The following is a 14,042-nucleotide window of genomic DNA, read 5'->3' as shown; positions in this document are numbered from 1 at the left end:
AAATTTCCTGTATATTCAAAGTTTATTAATTATTTAATTACTTAAATTATTTAAATTCTTGGCAAAATATTTTATACTATCTTATTTTTTAAATATACATTTCTTAAATAATGTCTTCTTTTTTTACTAACATTGTATATTTTTGCCTTCAATTTATATTTCTTTATTAATATTTCCAGAGGTTTGTTATTTTTTCTAAAGAATCATCTTTTGTTTTCCTATGTCTGCTTTTTTAAAACTTCAGAAAATCTGCTTTTATCTTTCTTATTTACTTTAACTTTTATTGGATTTTTCTCTGCCATTATTTTCCCAGCTCCTGGAGTTGTGACTGTGCCCTATTATCTTCATTGTTTTCTAATTTAAAAAAATTTAAGGATAATTGCAGCTGCTTTACTTGTTATATAACAATGTTTTGTCATTCAGTTCTAAACAATTTGTAATTTATATTAGAACTATCCCTTAATTTGTTCATTCTTTGAAGTTTTGTGCTTTGGATTTCACAGATAAAGGGAGTTTTTCTTTTGTTTCAAAATTTATTTCATTTTGGGGTGCCTGGGTGGCTCAGTCGTTAAGCGTCTGCCTTCGGCTCAGGTCATGATCCCAGGGTCCTGGGATCGAGTCCCACATCGGGCTCCCTCCTGGAGGGGAAGCCTGCTTCTCCCTCTCCCACTCCCGCTGCTTCTGTTCCTGCTCTCACTGTCTCTGTCTCTGTCAAATAAATAAATAAAATCTTTAAAAAAAAAAAAAATTTATTTCATTTTGATCAGAAACTTTTTCCTTTAGTGCTTTTGTTCAGCCTACCTGGTGCGCTATTATATGGCCATTCTTGTAAATGTACCATGTGTTTTGTTTGTTTTTTAAAATAATGTGGATTCATTTTATACTGGATACAGCCTTCTATACCATGACTGTCACATAAGTTTGATTATTATAGTACTGAAGCCTTTTACATTCTTTTTTTTTTTTTTAGTTTACTTAATATATCAGGTGTTCAAATTTCTTAAAAACTCCTGCTATGTTTATGAATGGGTTGGGGTTTTTTTTGTTTTGTTTTGTTTTTACAGTTCAATGTTTGCTTTATATGTTTTTTGGTTTGTTTAAAAATTCTGGACATCTAACATAATGATAATTTCTTTGTGGATTTTCCTTTTATCATTATATAATGGTTCCCTACCTCTAGTAATGCTTTCATATTTAATTCCTTTGGGTCTAGAATTAGTACTGCTACATCAGCTTTTTCTTAGTACTTCCTTACAAATCTCATTTTATTATTTTTTTCAGTACCATTGCCATTACGTAAACAGTGTACAGCAGGATTAAACACACCTCTGAGGAATTACTGAAATATTTACCCTACTTATAATTTCCTTTCGTGTTTTTTATTTACCATATTTTTTAAACTGTTTTTCACTGCCTTATTTTGGATTTTTGAATTTTAAATTCTTCCTTTATGCTGTACTTTTTTTTCTTTTTTTTTTTTGGTTTGGTGAAAGAATTTATATTTAGATTTAGCCAGCTGGACTCAGTTTAGGTGATTCCAATTTTGTTGGCAACATCCAAAGCATCATAGTCAGGAGCCAGTTAAACATATGCCTTCTTCTCTCCATCAGGCCTGATCAAGGTGTTGACCTTGGCCACGTCAGTGTCATAGAGCTTCTTCGCAGCCTGTTTGATCTGGTGCTTATTGGCCTTGACATCCACAAGGAACACAAGTGTGTTGTTGTCTTCTATTTTCTTCATGGCTGACTCAGTAGTCAGGGAGAACTTGATGATGGCATAGTGATCAAGCTTGTTTTTCCTGGGGACACTCTTTCGAGGATATTTGGGCTGCCTTCACAGACGCAGTGTCTTCGGTCGTCGGAATGTAGGTAACCTGCGGATCTTCTTTTTTTTGTGACTGTGGACACCTTTCAGCACTGCTTTCTTGGCCTTCAAAGCCTTTGCTTTGGCTTCGGCTTTGGGAGGGGCAGGGGCTTCCTTCTTAGCCTTCTGTGCCATCTTCGTAAAAGGGCTGTTCTGTACTTCTTAAAAAGTTGTATTTTCTATTTTGCTTTTATTAGTGCTTAGCACAACATCTTACCCTGCATCTTTAACAAAGCTGTATATAATCAATGTGGTTAGCATCGTCCTAAACAAGGCACTAAAATGCTCTAAACTCCCACAAACACCCTAACTTTCTACATTCCATGATTTATTATTGTATGTTTACCTTTATTTTTATAACTCTCCTAATTCACTATATTACTTTTTTTAAAAAGATTTTATTTATTTATTTGACAGAGACATAGCGAGAGAGGGAACACAAGCAGGGGGAGTGGGAGAGGGAGAAGCAGGCTTCCCGCAGAGCAGGGAGCCGGATGTGGGGCTCCATCCCATGACCCGAGCCGAAGGTACATGCTTAACGACTGAGCCACCCAGGCACCCCCACTATATTACTTTTTATTATTTTTAATTCTTGATGGTTCCCCCCGTGTTTCAAAGGATGCTTCATCTTCTGTTGTTTCTCAGAATATCCTTCCGTAATAAATTTTCTTGTTCTTCTATATCATTTTCTCTCTTTAACAAGTTTCTGTGGGTAAGGAAATGTTCAGTCTTCATATATCAAAACTAGTATTTATTTTATCCTCACCTCTTAATGATAATTTGTTTGGTGTTGAATTCTCAGTTGAAGCTATTCTTCCCAAACACTTTGAAACTATTCTATTTTCTTCTGGCCTTAGTTGTTCCTAAGGCGAAACTGGCTCTGAGTCTGCTTATCATGAGTTTTAGGTAGTCTATTTCCTTTAGAAGCTTTAAAAATCTTGTCCTCTTCTTTGATATTCTGAAATATCACTGAAGAACATAATTAGATGGGGATTTTACAAAATTATTTCCTGCTTGACACTCTGAGCTTGCCTTTTCATGTTCCTCTTTGATTCAGGAAAATGCTCCACCCTTTTCTTTTCTTTTTTTTTTTTTTTAAGATTTTATTTATTTCACAGAGAGAGACACAATGAGAGAGGGAACACAAGCAGGGAGAGTGGGAGAGGGAGAAGCAGGCTTCCCGCTGAGCAGGGAGCCCGATGCGGGGCTCGATTCCAGGACTCTGGGATCATGACCTGAGCCGAAGGCAGACGCTTAACGACTGAGCCATCCAGGTGCCCTCCACCCTTTTATTTTCAAATATTGTTTTACCTCCTGGAAATTCAATTGTGTGTTGGAGTTTCTTGTTCTTAACTTTTATATTTTTCATTTTTCTTTCCTCCCTGTGATGGGCTTTTTCAACTTTAACAAATATTATTTTTCATTTTATAATTTCTTTTTAATTCTTTTAAAAATCTGCCTGTTTCTTAAATATTTTTCTTTTTCTTTTGATTTTTATTCTTTTATCTCTTTTTACATTAAGCATATTGATTTTAAAGCATAATTTATTTGTTCTCATACCTGTAGTCCCTGGACTGGAGATCTTTGTTGTTTGCTATCTATTCTGCAGCTGGGGATTAATTTATACACTTTGTAATTACTTGGTATAAGCATCTTTTTATCAGTAGTTGTCTTGAGAAAGGCTCTACCATTGCCCTAAGTTGGGAAGGCAATTTTGCATTTACCAAGCCTAATGTCCTAAAGCCATGCATGTAGTTCCTAGACCCCAGTGTCATGCGTAGCTGAAGCATAGGGCTTCAATTTTTGTGGTGACTGACTCCATCCACCTATGGTTCAGGATTGCTTCGTTCATGGTCAAAATGCCACTTCCTATCTCCTCTCTCTTTTTGGGAGAAAGCACACTTCATCTATTCATTGTACCTGAGTCTTCTGATCCCAGTTCCTCTAGCATAATAAAAGTCTTCTTCCTGGGGTACATATTTAATCTCTGTGCCTTCAAAGATTACAATTTTACCTCCATTCATCGTCTTGGTTTTAAAATCCCATCTTGTTCATTAGACTTGAAGCTTTCTTTTCTTTCCTTTTAAACTTAGATCTGACTTTCATTTTAATTGTAGTTTAGCTGAGGAAATTCCTATATATGTTCTGTTCACGATATTGACTAGAACCCTCTTATAAATGAATGAAATTATTTTGGTAGGAAGTGTTCTAAAATATGTCATATAGTTTCATGATTTATTAAACAGAGAAAAATGGGTATAATACTATATTTTTAAAAGATTGCTTGCAAACCAGATATAGGATAAAGAAATGAAAATTCCATTTTCATAGAATATTAGATCCAACTCTGCACTTGGTTCCTGCCACTTCTGCAAAATGAACATTATAATATTTACCTTAGAATATTTTCAGATACTATTACAAATATTATTTAAAATATTTTTAAAAGATTATTTTTAAAAATTAAAAGTAACATCTATTAAGCAACTAGCATACTACATAATAGACCTTTGATAAAGATACCAGTTATTTAATGGAAATATGACAGCACATTCAAGCCCTGTTGAAAATATGTTGGAATGTTTTTGTTAATCACAAAGCTACAGATAGTTAGAAATTTTTGTGTCCTTACATATACTAGCTATATTTTTGTCTGTCTTTGTTTTTTGTTTTTTTTTTTTACAATGAGTTGGCCATAAGTCACTTTTTGTCATTTGAGTTATGTCTGCCTCTTATTTAACCAAAATTATCTTTTTCCTCTTCTTCGCTTCTATATGTTTCCTATTTTTAGTCTTCTGTGGACAGGAAAACTGAGATTATTATAATTATTTTTAAAATAACAATAATTCATCTTTGGGTCATAGACAGAAGGCCTCCCCCCTGAATAAAATGCATAGGATTGGTGAAATGTTTTAGAAACTTGGGCTGTATTTTGCACATTTCCTGACTTGTGACCATATTCTGTTTAGGGACCTTGGTTAAGAAACAATTGAAGAATGGAGCACTGGGTGTTATATGCAAACAATGAATCATGGAACACTACATCAAAAACTAATGATGTAATGTATGGTGATTAACATAACATAATAAAATAAAATTAAAAGAAAAAGAAGAAGAAGCAATTGAAGAAGGGAGACTGGCTAGCTCATTCAGTAGAACATGCAACTCTTGATCATGGGATTGTGAGTTTGAGCCCCATGTTGGGGGTAGAGTTTGCTTTAAAAAAAAAAAGAAGAAGAAGATAGATAGATAGATTTATGTATTTATGTATGTATTTATTTATTTATTTATGTCAGAGAGAGAGAGAGAGAAAATGCACAAGCAGGGAGCGGGGCGGGGGGCGGTGAGGTGGGTAGAGGGAGAGGGAAAGGAGATGCAGATGCCCCCTGAGCATGGAGCCTTATGTGGGACTCCATCCCACAATCCTGAGATCATGACCTGACCTGAAACCCAAGAATTGGACGCTTAACCAACTGACCTACCCAAGTACCTGGTATAGAGTTTACTTTTTAAAAAAAAACAATGTAGGGCGCCTGGGTGGCTCAGTCAGTTAAGTGTCTACCTCCGGTTTGGGTCATGATCCCAGGGTGCTGGGATGGAGCCCCACATTGGGCTCCCTGCTTCTCCGTCTCCCCCTCCTCCTGCTTGTGCTCTCTCCCTCCCCTCCCCGTCAAATAAATAAAATCATTTAAAAATAATTTAAAAAATTTAAAAAGCAATGTAAGAGCAAGTGAGGTGTTTCTGTATAGAAAAGAACCCCAATAGTACATATTTCCTTGTTACATATCTATTAAAACCTTCATTTTTCTGGCCTGTCAATTAGTTAGTGGTTGAGACTGAGTCAATCCTATCCTATAGCCCTATATTCTTTCCAAATCCTTGTATTGATTCTAGTATTCACATAGTATTTTGTTAACACCATGAGAAGTATGACGTGGAACTCTATTTACATATGATTTATTTTCAAGGCCAACTATAAAACAGTAGAAATTTGTTTTAACATTCTGTTTCCATTCTTCCTATCTCCCACTAAGGTATCATCTTGTTTGAGATAGATCACACCACTTAACTGACTTCCACTTATTTGGAAAAAATGTTATTTAGAAAAAAGAACATCTCTGAATGACATAAATTACATATAGTTCAAATCTTCTAAGCTCATAGAGTAATAGTTTGAAGGATCATATTGGTATACTGTTAATCTAATCATTTAATTGGTTTTTCTCCTAATGGCCTTTGACTCATGCCTGCTGTTGGATGATGCTGTTTTCAGAGTGGGTCATGTTGTCATTATTGTTTCATTTGGTTACTTTGCATATGGCTAAAGTCTCTGCATAGTATATATATTCTGTTGCTATAGTTAGGAATGAAGAGTGGAGATTGAGACATATGGGGATAGAGAAAATGAATGCTTGGAAAATCTATAATTGGATATAATTTAGGATCTTTCTGGTTTCCTTTCCATGTGAGAAAAGTTTCTGTGTTTCTTGTAATTCTTTCTTTCTAAGCGCCCTCACCAAAAACAGGTGAGAAACCAGAAATAAAATAAAGGCTTGAGAGATCATTTAAATTCCGACTTGATACCTTGAGCATCAGTGAAGCAGGTAGATTTGCAGGAAAGAGAAACAGTGGAATGGAAGGAGGAGAACAATGACAGAAGAAAGGCATGGGAAATGTCAGAGAAATGTAGAGGGTTGCTGAGACTGGAAAAGAATGCAATGTGCATACTCTTCAAAGAAGCTAGGATTTATTTCAAATTCCAAAAACATTTATATACAAGTATTATTCCAGATTTTTCTTTTAGGAATAAAAATGGTTGGTGACACGCTTAAAAGAAATGGTGAGCAGATTCAGAGGACAGAGTTATCATGAAGTGGCTAATCATTAAATAGCCAGAGAGGTACGATCAGAGAGATATCAAATTCTAATAACTAGTATTTGGTGCAGGAAGGGAAACTTTGTGGTAGTAAGTGAGAAAACTTCAAAAAGGCTATTTGAAAGAGATGCTGACACCATACACTTGAAAGTGGTCACAGTATTAATCCATTTACGATCTATAAAAGGGTCACAGTGTCTGACTAGGGGCAAAAACATTAAAAATCTTTTATTAGCTGGAATTTTAACTTTTAGATTATGTGACACAAAGTTCTTATAGTAGAGGCCGATATCTTTGTAAGAACTCACTACCATAGGACATTATTATGCCAACTCAGTATTGCCTCAAAAATAATTGTGTAAGCAAAATAGTATTTAAAGTCATCTCAGTCCAGAGGGGAAAATACTCCTAATACCTGTGATAAAATAGAAACAAAATTTGCTGAATTGAATAAAAATGTTCCTCTTGATCTACATTTTAAAGACAGTATACATCAATGTTCTTTGATATAAGGATTGATATATTTTAACTTAAAATCATGACCAGTTCTCATCAGAGAACCATAAGCTGGATAAAACTGTGCTTTAAAAAAATCTTTATAAGGTGAAACTGTTGAAACCTTCCCAATTGCCCCACATATGGGAGGCCCTGCTAGCAGGAGCACTCTGTTTGACTCAGGTTCTGCAGCTGACACATCAGATTGCATCTGCTAAGGAAACGGCTCCCACCGCGCCATCCAGTGAGGAGCTTCCGAAGTTGTGGGCGGTGATAAGTTCTGACGGTGCAGCCGGCATATGTCGTGATAAATTTTCAACTCTCTAAGTGAAGAGAATACACACTGTTCTCTCATCAAGATTAGGCTTGATTTCCCACCCACTCTCTTCCTCAAACACATCTTGGAACAAACATAAGTAAATACTTGACAGGTGAAATATCAATATCACCTATGCCATTCAGTAAACCAGAATGAACCGTAAGTGGAAAGTGTGAATTCACTGCTGCAGTCGCATTCCCTCGGCACCGAAAAGATCCCATCTTCCCATCCCTTATAATGGAGCCCCCAAGAACAGACACTTCCATTTCCTGTGGGCAACAGGGTGAGTCTCGGAATTTCAGTGCAGGCCTCATGGGGACTTTTTGATGAGATTTCTTTACATCTTCTTGTGTTTACCTAAATTATCTCTGTATTCAGCTCTGAATCCCTTTGTCATTCCTGTGCCACCCACATGTCAATACTCCATGCAGAGGAGCTGTGTTTTCCTCCAGAAGAAGTCAGTTTGGTATTGCATTTATTTGCCAAGTACATTCCCCATGAAAGGTTCGGACGGATAGGAACCCCACACAGAGGATAGGCTGTGAGGGCTGAGCAGCTGCACGCCACACACTTTAATCGGTCTCGCGGGGGGCGGGGCGGGAGGGGTGGGGGGAGGGGTGATGGACCAGCCTGCAAGCGCCAGATTTGATCCCCCTCCTACTTCAGCACATGAAGCGCCAACACCAGGCTCCCTTTAGTCACTCAAGCATATGCACTGGCTTCAAAAGCAAAGACAAAAGGAGCAGCTGTTGTTATTCACAGCAAGTGGGAAAAACAGTCACTATGCAAAGAGATCTGGGACTCGGCAGTAAATGGTGAAGCCCACATGGTTCTGGCTTATCTATGTGGGTATCTGAGAGCACTCTGGAAAGTTGGGGCTCCCTGCAAGTCACTAAAGATCACTGAATTTCTAAAGGAGAATGTGTTCTTTATGGTGACTCCCCATGTAAGAAAGCATTAAGTTTCAAAATGATAAAAACATACAAACCAGCAAATTAGGGGGTGAGCATTTATATCATAAGGCACTTCTCTCTGGATAAAGTCATAAGGATGCAACGTACAGCATAGGGAATATAGTCAATGATGTTGTAATAACCTTGTATGGTGACAGATGGTAACAAGACTTATCACAGGGATCATTTCATAATGTATAAAAATATTGAATCACTACGATGTATACCTGAAAGTAATAGGCTATTGTATGTCAATTATACGTTAATAAAAAAATAATTTCTCTCTTGAGAATTGAACTAAAGGTTTGTTTCCATAGTGATATAAAATGGAATTCAAATTATGACTAAAATTTCAGGAATAAACAAATTCTATAAAATTGGTTATACCTGCAATCTGATAGCTTCAACAGCTATAAGAAAAAAAAAAAAACTATATGTCTGCTTGAACTTTTGTGTTTGCATGAATTTGTTGAAATATTTTACATTTTTTAAAAGATGGAACAGCAGTTAACAGCCTGACAACTTGTAGTGGAGATTGCTTGTGTGATCCTCGGACCAGGAGCATCAGCAGCACCTAGGATCTTGCTAAAAATGCAAATGATCAGATCCCACCCAGACTCCTCAATCAGAAACTGTGCTATGGGACCCTGCACTCTGTTTTAACAACTCCCACAAGTGATTCTGGTGCCACTAAATCTGGCAACCACTACCTTAGCAAAAGCCAAATGTTGATCAACGGTTCCCATTATACATTACTTTGAAACATTTAGGGAGAAAGTGAATAGAGAGAAATCTCATAGAACCTATAAAGAACCCATTAAAGAAAATCCAGAATGAAAATCTGGCAGATTTAATCATTGCAATGGGTTTCTTCGAGCCGAGAGGATGAAAATATAAGTGCTTTAGTCTGACACACAAAGTTCTTCACAATGTGTTCCCCATCTGTTTCTCCAGCCTCATTCATTAGCCAGTTAGTCACTTAACCAATATTTACTACTTTTGGACACAAGCAAGTAATTGGAGAAAGACAAATAATCATATCCAATGACCACAACCCCGAAGGACATAAGACCCAGCTCCATGTGTCTCACTCCCTACTCTTCAGTGATTCTGAAACTTGAACATACTTTTTCTTGTTCTAAAACTTTATTCCACTCCTCTTCTTCCTGCTTCATCAAGCAGACTTCACCATTCTGTAAGATCCAGCTCAAATAGGTACAGTCTTTCCAGACTTCCTCAGGTAACGTTAGTTATTTCTTGTTCTGGGCTCTCACAGAAATGTGCTTGCTTGCTTTCTTTCTTTCTTTCTTTCTTTCCTTCCTTCCTTCTTTCCTTCCATCCTTCCTTTCTTCCCTTTCCTTCCCTTCCCTTCCCTTTCCTTCTTTCTTTCCTTCTTCCTTCTTCCTTCCCTCCCTTTACAGGTTTAAAACCCACTAGGTCTGGGGCTTCTGAAGATGCGGGACTGTCAAATTAACTAGTTAGGTACCAGGGATATTTCTCATATGTCACACAAGTGACTTGAACTAAACATGTGGAAGGCTCCTGTAGAGACCTAAGCAACATAAAAAAGTTCTACTAATTTGAGTCCCTGTGGAGAGGTAAAGGATTCTACTTTAAACTAAAAGGCAGAAAATAATTATAATTAGTAGTAATATGAAATATGAAATGTGATTGTTTAATGAAGTGATTTCTCAAAGATTGATCCATTTGTCGTTCAAAACTGAACACTAAAAACATGCAAACCATATTACATCTGAGATTATTTGCAAGATGTTTTCCAAAGCAAATCAGTCTAGATATGAAACAAACTTGGAACATTGAAACTGGAAGAGGTTTTAGAGATTGTTCTGGTCAATTCACTGTGGAAGTGAGGTGACTTTAAGAAAGGCGGTCTTCGGAGCACCTGAGTGGCTCAGTGGGTTAAGCATCTGCCTTCGGCTCAAGTCATGATCCCGGAAAACCGGGATGGAGCCCCACATCAGGCTGCTTCTCCCTCTGCCCCTCACCCTGCTGGTGTTCTCTCTCTCTCTCTCTCAAATAAATAAATAAAATCTTAAAAAAAAAAAAAAAAGGCAGTCTTCCCCTAGAAAAAACCCCCACAAAGCTGCGAGAAAAAAACCCTGAGTCAAGATGATATTAAGATTTCAGTATTCATGTTGATCACATGTCAACCTCATAGATCCTATTTCATCATCTACTTGGCCCTGGCTTCCTCAGGACTCCACAAAGATAAAGCTTACTTCTAGCCCAAACCATCCTCCAGCCATATCTTCTCATGGGAGGGGGTGTTTAATAGCATAGGCATTGTAATTGGACAGATCTGGGTGCAAATCACAGCTCTGACACTGTGCATTTGTTAAATAATTTAATATCCCCCACCTGAGCACTCTCATCTTAATGGGGATAGCAATAAGGAATTTTTGGAAATCAAAGTGAAAACGTATGAAAAGTGATTATCATTGTGCCTAGCATCAGATCAAATGCACAATGAATAAAACTCCTGTATGGGCTATATTATAAAAGCTCCTTGTCCTAAGAATTCTTCATTTAGATCAAATTAAGGCTAGAAAAAAATGTGAGAGAGACTCTACTCCAACTCCCTCATTTTATGAACAAGGCAAACCATGACTCAGAAAGGTAAAGTACCTAGACTACTAAAATATGGTTCTATTCTCAATAGTCCAGAAACTTCTTCATTATACCCTGATGTCTATGATAGTTAGCTCATTGCCACTGTATCAATTTTCCAGAAATTTAGTACCTTAAAACAACCCATATTTCCCTCATAATTTCTACGGGAAAGAACTCTGGGCACAGCTTAGCTGAGTCCTCTGCTTCAGAGTTCTCAAAGGTGACAGTCGATGGACATTAAGGAGGGCATGTGATGTAATGAGCGCTGAGTATTATATAAGACTGATGAATCACAGAGCTGTACCTCTGAAACCAATAATACATTATATATTAATTGAATTTAAATTTTTTTAAAAAGGTGACAATTGAGGCTTTGGTCAGAGTTGTGGTCTCATCTGAGGATTGCCTGGAGAAGGATTCACTTCAGGCTCAGTGGGGTCATTGACAGAATTCAGTTCTGTGTGGCTATAGGACTGAGGGCTTTAGTTTCTTACTGGTGGTCGCACAGAGGCCTCGCTCAACTCCTAGACACTACCTACAGTTAATGCATTGTCTTGTGGGCCTCCTGTTATGGACTAATTTTTTGTCCCCTCAGAATTTGTACGATGAAATCCTAACCCCCAGTGTGATGCTATTAGGAGGTGGGGGCCTTTGGGAGGTAATTCAGTCATGAAGTTGGATCCCTAGTGAATGGATTTGGTGCCCTTATAAGTAGAGGCATGAGACTTTGCTGTAGCTCTCTCTGCCCTCAGGCATGTGAGAATATGAGAATACAACAAGAAATTAACAGTCTGCGACCCAGAAGAGGGCTTTTACCAAAACCCAGCCATGCTGGCAACTTAATCTAGGACTTTGAATCTCCAGAATGGTGACAAATAAATTTCTGTTTTATATAAGACACTCTGTCTATGGTACTCGGTCATACCAGCCCAAATTGACTAAGACATCTCTTAACGTAGGCACCCTACAACGTGGCAGCTTGCTTCTTGAAACCAGCAACCAGGAGACTTCTGCAAGACAGGCCTTACAATTTTACATAGGTAATCATGGACGTGTAATCATATACATCCCATCACCTTTGTGTATTCTCTTGGTTAGAAGCAAGTCACAGGTCATATCCTCACTCAAAAGTATGCAAGGCCATGAACATCAGGAGGTGGGGAGACGGGGGGTTCCCTAAAGTCTGGCTGTTACAGTATCTTACAGAACTTCCATTTATCCAATAATCCTGTCCCTTTATCACTGATCAATTCTTATTATTTTCTTGCTTCTAGTAGTCAGCTGACTATTACTCTTTTGGAAAACAATTTACTAACCAACTTTATTCATCACAGGTCAATTTTCCTCTACTCTGAGTGTGAGTGTCCTCTTGATAAAAAACATTTCTAATGTCTCCAATTTAATGATATTACTGATTTTCTATTAACTTTTTTTCCCTTTCCTTCTATTTTCCAAGTGTTAACAAAAATAACAATATAGCCAAGTGTTATTCTCTCTTTTTTTTTAAGATTTTATTTTTTATTTGTCTGAGAGAGAGAGCACAAGCAGGGGGGAGCAGCAGGCTCCCCACTGAGCAGGAAGCCCGATGCGGGACTCGATCGCAGGACCCTGAGATCGTGACCTGAGACGAAGGCAGACGCTTAACCGACTGAGCCACCCAGGCATCCCAGCCAAGTGTTATTCTCTTATCACATTCAGTGTTTCACCTTAACAGAGTTTACATTATACCGTCCTACTCTGTCTTTAACTTTGAATGAATCTTTCTGAGCCATGCCTTTTTCTGTTTCCTCAGGCCTTTTTAACCTTAGAATTTTTTTCCTGTCCCTTTTTGCCTCAGTTGGGTTCTTCCTACCTCTTCTTCCTTTATGGTGCATCTCAGGTTGAGCCTTCATCCCTATCACCACCATGGTTGTCTAAGTGTGTCTCCCCCTAGGTGGTTATAAACCTCTTTCCCTGGAACACACTGACTCCACTTTCTTTCTCTCCTGTTCTGTTGTTCTATACATTATTGTCATACTTTTATCCCCCAAAGCACTGTGTTAATATTGCCACATTTGCTTGTCATTTCAGAATCAAATTATTTCAGACCCCTTACCCATTCTCCCTACCTTACTCTCCCAACTTCCCACCATGCCTGGAGAAGGTGTTTAAAATGATATGAAGGAAGGAAATAAGAAAAAAGAAAAGGATGCAAGAAAGGCAGCAGGTTAAGCTGTAACTTTTTATAAGTTTTTATTTTAATTCCAGTTAGTTAACATATAGTGTAATATTAGTTTCAGGTGTGTGATACAGTGATTCAGCACTTCATACAACACCCTGCGCTCATCATGACAAGTGCACTCCTTAATCCCCATCACCTATTTCACCCATCCCCACCTCCTTTCTGGTAATCATCAGTTTGTTCTCTATAATTAAGAGTCTGTTTCTTGATTTGTCTGTCTCCCTCTCTTATTTTTCCCTTTGCTTGTTTTGTCTCTTAAATTCCACATATGAATGAAATCATATGGTATTTGTCTTTCTCTGACTTATTTTGCTTGAGCATTATACTCTGTAGCTCCATCCATGTTATTGCAAATGGCAAGATTTCATTATTTTTATAGTTGAATAATATTCCATTATATATTTATATATATACCCCCTCTTCTTTATCCATTTATCAATCAATGGACACTTGGGCTGCTTCCATATCTTGGCTATTGTAAATAATGCTGTTGTAAACATAGGGGGTGCATGTATCCCTTTGAATAGTGTTCCTGTATTCTTTGGGTAAATACCCAGTAGTGTAATTGCTGGATCATAACGTAGTTCTATTTTTAACTTCTTCAGGAACCTCCATACTGTTTTCCATAGTGATTGCACCAGTTTGCCTTCCCACCAACAGTGCACGAGGCTTGTCCTTTCTCCG

The 14,042-nt window shown here is 37.5% G+C and overlaps 1 protein-coding gene and 1 pseudogene across 4 annotated transcripts in view; one reads left to right on the top strand and one right to left on the bottom strand.

The window, feature by feature from the left end:
- NKAIN2 (sodium/potassium transporting ATPase interacting 2) overlaps nucleotides 1-14,042 on the top strand; it is a 968,314-nt gene that overhangs the window by 828,900 nt on the left and 125,372 nt on the right. The window lies entirely within an intron of this gene.
- On the bottom strand, nucleotides 1,396-1,998 carry LOC144378959 (large ribosomal subunit protein uL23 pseudogene; annotated as a pseudogene).

This window comes from Halichoerus grypus, chromosome 9 (assembly GCF_964656455.1).
Source record: "Halichoerus grypus chromosome 9, mHalGry1.hap1.1, whole genome shotgun sequence".
In the NCBI taxonomy this organism is placed as follows: domain Eukaryota; kingdom Metazoa; phylum Chordata; class Mammalia; order Carnivora; family Phocidae; genus Halichoerus; species Halichoerus grypus.
Note: the sequence above shows the minus strand (reverse complement) of the source record. Positions and strands in the feature narration are given on the sequence as shown.